The following is a 4806-nucleotide window of genomic DNA, read 5'->3' as shown; positions in this document are numbered from 1 at the left end:
CCTCCACCGCCGCCCGACAGCACCCCAGCTCCGAGACCTGGCCCTCCAGCGCCCCCGCGTCCTGATTTTGGCTGCTGTGCTGGCACCGCAGCCTCCTCCCACCCCGGCGGTAACCTCCTGTGATGGGCTTTTGCCACTGACGAAGCTCTCTAGTCCCACTGTCCCTGCGATGGCCTGTGGCTGGGCCTGACGCACGCAGGCGAGTCCGTTAAAGGCAGGCAGCTATCTGGAACAGGGAGCCGAAGAGGAAGTCAAGAAGGATTTGCCACTCTACCGCTTTGAAGGTGTACGAGTCCAGGTGAGAGGGGTGAGAAGGTGTGCAGGAGGACCTAGGAGCTGACAGTGGCCCCTGGCTGACACCCAGCAAGGCCGATGGGGAGCTCAGGTTTACAGTCTTAAACACGTGAATAGATCCTCAACACATCAGTCAGGAGGGAGCTGGGAATGAAAGCCACAATGAGATACCACTTCACACCCAGTGGGATCGCTGTTAACAGGTGTTTAACAAGTGTCCTGAGGAGACTGGAGCCCTCCCACACTGCTGGTGGGAATGCAAAACGGTGCAGCATCTTGGCAGAACAGGCAGGCATTCCATCAAAAAACTACACATAACTTTACCAAATGACCCAGCAATTTCACTTCTAGGAACATAAGAGACACAGAAGCATGTGTCCACACAAGAACTTGTACGTGAACAAGATCCACCATTATATTGCTTCCACCTCCTTTTTTTTTAAAAAAATTTTTTATTTATTTACTGGAGAGAGAGAATGAGTGGGAGAGAGAGAGAGCACGAGCAGGGGGAGGGAGAGGGAGAAGCAGGCTCCCCGCCGAGCAGGGAGCCTGATATGGGGCTCAATCCCAGGACCTCGGGATCACTACCGGAGCTGAAGGCAGACACTTAACCGACTTGCTTCCACCTCCTTACCCCAACCTCTAGAACCATTCTCACACATTTACCCTAGCTACTGTATATCTATTGGAAAAGACGGGCTGTTCTTTTGGTGAATATCACATCTCGCCGTGGGTCTCGTTTTTTCACTCACTGTTTTGGGATGCGGGCCCCCGAGTCTAGGTGAGACATGATGGTAGGAGCTACAGAGGGCGATCAGCAGGGCCCTGCCAGGCCACCATCTCAGGTGAGACCCTTAGAGGTTTTTCAGGCAAAGGGGAAATAACCTCTTCAGGTAGGAGTGGAAGGGCTGCTTCTGCTGGCAAAGACCCCTCACATAATCCAGAGGTTCGGGGACCCAGACTCATTGACATACACCCATATATTCCCATTCCAATTTCCAGTATCCTATTTCTCCCAATCAGTGCCCTCATATTAGCAAAAGAGACCCAGTGAGGTTGTGAATTTAATTTGTATAGTAATTCAGCCACTCGAAGATTAAACTTTGGATCTGGACTCCCCAAATCTTGGGCCCACGGCTACAAGAGATAACGATTTCTTTCAGGCCTCTAACAGAACTTTTCAGGTCCTTCATTTGGACCTTGATCTGGAACTCTAAGGTCCCAAGCTCCGTCTTTTCTTTCCTCAAGTTCTTTTTTTTTTAAAAGATTTTATTTATTTGAGAGAGAGAATGAGAGAGAGAAAGCAAGAATGGGAGGGGGAAGGGTCAGAGGGAGAAGGAGACTCCCCGCTGAGCAGGGAGCCTGATGCTGGCCTTGATGCAGGACTCGATCTTGGGACTCCAGGATCATGACCTGAGCCAAAGGCAGTCGCCCAACCAACTGAGCCACGCAGGCGCCCTCCCCTCATTCCTCAAGTTCTGAAGCTCATGTAGAAACAACAAATCAACTCCATAAAACTCCTATTTTTTTCCTTCACAATATTCCTTATTTAGACGGAAATATTCTAACATATGGTATACTTGGTCACCCGGAGACTTGTCTTTTATAGGCACTTAATTATAGGTAATTAAAGGTGAACATTTGAGTAGCGCTTTTGCCACTACTTGCTGTGGATTAGCGTGCCCACTTTACCATTGGAAACGGGGTCATTAAAGCCTCCCAATCTAATTAGATATGTATTCCAGGAAACCCAGTACAAATTCAGAGAACACAGTTAAGATTCTGATCCTTTGGAACCACTCCCAGTACCATAATCTGTATCAGTCAGCCTTCAACCCGAAAAGCAGAACTAATGGGAGATTTTATTGTGTGTGTGTATATTACATACACGAGTTTATACATAATGAACTTGGTTGCTAGGTGGAACTGGCTCAAGTAGTCCCTTGAGGGTGACATTGCCTCCAGGGATGATGTTGGAGCAGGTCAGGTAAGTAGGAAGGAAAGACCCTGTGCGGGTTGACTAGCACATTCTATGCTTTTAAAACACCAAAAGCAGGAGATGTTGGTCAAAGGGTACAGTTGTGGATGAATCAGTCTAGAGATCTGATGTGCAGCATGGTGGCAACAGTTAATACTGTATCAAATCCTGGCAATTTGCTGAGAAAGTAGATTTCCGGAACTCTCACTGCCCCCCCAACACAAAGTAATTATGTGAGGAGACAGAGATGTTAATTAGCTTGACTGTAATACCCATTTCACTATGTATATGTGTATCCAGCATTGTGTTATAAAGCTTAAATGTGTACAATTTTTTAGTTTAAAAAATAAAAATGAATGAAATAATAATTTTAAGAAAGACTAAAAGGAAAACAAGATATTGTGAGGTTTTCCTCTCGTGTTTATACACAAGTTTATATTTGGCAGTGTTATGTTCTCGTTAATTTGCAGATATTTTACCTAAGAAAGACTGACTTTGCAGATATAAAAATTATACATCTTATTGGTTTTTCACAAGTTCATTAATGCTGGAGAAATTTCTAGTTATATCTTTCTTGTGATTTGTCATTCCTTCATGGAAAAATAAGTTGTACCATTTTCTTTTAAAAAATTAAGAAGAGATCACAAGAATTTGGACTTCAAATCATCCCTCATTGTCATCAATGGTATTTGTTCATGTTTGGTCCCAAAATGTTGAACTTAATAGCAGAGTGATTTTAAAGGATGGATTTCAAAACAGGGCAATGTTCAAGATATCAGCCCAGAGGGAACCCTCACAAGTCTAGAAGCGGGTGGTCTAATAGGATTAATAAGGGTTTGGTCATCTCCCTCCCTTAGCATTCAGCCAGCTGCAGAAAGAGTAGGGGGGATAGATGAATGGATATATGGATGGATGGATGGATGGATGGATGGATGGATGGATGGATAGATAGATAGATGACAGATTTGTTAAAGAGAATTGGCCTTACACAACTGTGGAAGGCAATTAAGCAGGCCCTATAAGGCTGTTGTCACCTCAACTAAGGGTAGGGAGGTAACAAACAGGCAGGAACCCACAAACATGATCTGGAACGCATTAGGACAGACTGAAGGACGTACTCATCCGTGTTGCCTCTGACCTTGGTGGTGATAGTAACCGCAAGCCAGGAGGGCCCTTTGCATGGAGCTGGGGGCACACATCTGGCCCAGAAGATAGAGTAGCTGAAGGAGGATCCAGGGGAAAGAAGAGAAATTGCAGGGCCAGCTGCTACTCCACCCCGGTAAGGTGAATCAGCCAATCAGCAGCAATGCATGGGAGCTACAAAGTGGCTGCTGCTTCCCCTCAAACACCATCCCCAATCTTCAAAGAATCTGCCTGTGGCTCAGTCTAACCACATACATGCCAGAAAGGGGATTGCGGGTGATGTAATGCCTAGCCAATTGAGACACTACAAGTGATACCCTTGTCACTTTGGTATCCATGTCCATCTCCTTAAACCATATTTAATCTCTACAGACAATGACAAAGTCATACTTCTCTCTAACACGACACAAATCTCTCCCACCAACAACTGAAAAAATCCTAACCCTTCCCTAAAAGAGGGCACTAAGTCCTGTATTTTCTTGGTTTGTTCATTCTTCTACTACCTGATTCACCCCCCAATTTAATATCCTGTACCTTAAATACTGAAAAAACATTAACTTGTTTTTATTTTAATGTTTTTTTATTATATTCTGTTAGTCACCATACAGTACATCCCTGGTTTCTGATGTAAAGTTCGATGATTCATTAGTTGCGTATAACAAACACCCAGTGAACCATGCAATACGTGCCCTCCTTACTACCCATAACCAGTCTCTCCCATTCCCCCACCCCTCTCCTCTCTGAAGCCCTCAGTTTGTTTCTCATAGTCCATAGTCTCTCATGCTTCATTCCCCCTTCTGATTACCCCCCTTTCTTTATCCCTTTCTTCCCCTACCAATCTTCCTAGTTCTTATGTTCCATAGATGAGAGAAATCATATGATAATTGTTTTTCTCTGCTTGGCTTATTTCACTTAGCATTATCTCCTCCAGTGCCGTCCATGTTGCAGCAAATGTTGAGAAATCGTTCTTTCTGATAGCTGAGTAATATTCCATTGTATATATGGACCACAACTTCTTAATCCGGTCATCTGTTGAAGGGCATCTCGGCTCCTTCCACGATTTAGCTATTGTGGACAGTGCTGCTATGAACATTGGGGTACATATGGCCCTTCTCTTCACTACGTCGGTATCTTTGGGGTAAATACCCAGTAATGCAATGGCCGGGTCATAGGGTAGCTCAATTTTTAACTTTTTAAGGGACCTCCACACTGTTTTCCAGAGTGGCTGTACCAACTTGCATTCCCACCAACAATGTAGGAGGGATCCCCTTTCTCCACATCCTCTGCAGCAATTGTTGTTTCTTGCCTTGTCTATTTTTGCCATTGTGACTGGCGTAAGGTGGTATCTTAGTGTGGTTTTGATTTGATTTTCCCATATGGCTAATAATTTT

This window comes from Ailuropoda melanoleuca, chromosome X (assembly GCF_002007445.2).
Source record: "Ailuropoda melanoleuca isolate Jingjing chromosome X, ASM200744v2, whole genome shotgun sequence".
NCBI classification, from domain to species: Eukaryota; Metazoa; Chordata; class Mammalia; order Carnivora; family Ursidae; genus Ailuropoda; species Ailuropoda melanoleuca.
This window is presented reverse-complemented; position numbering follows the sequence as displayed.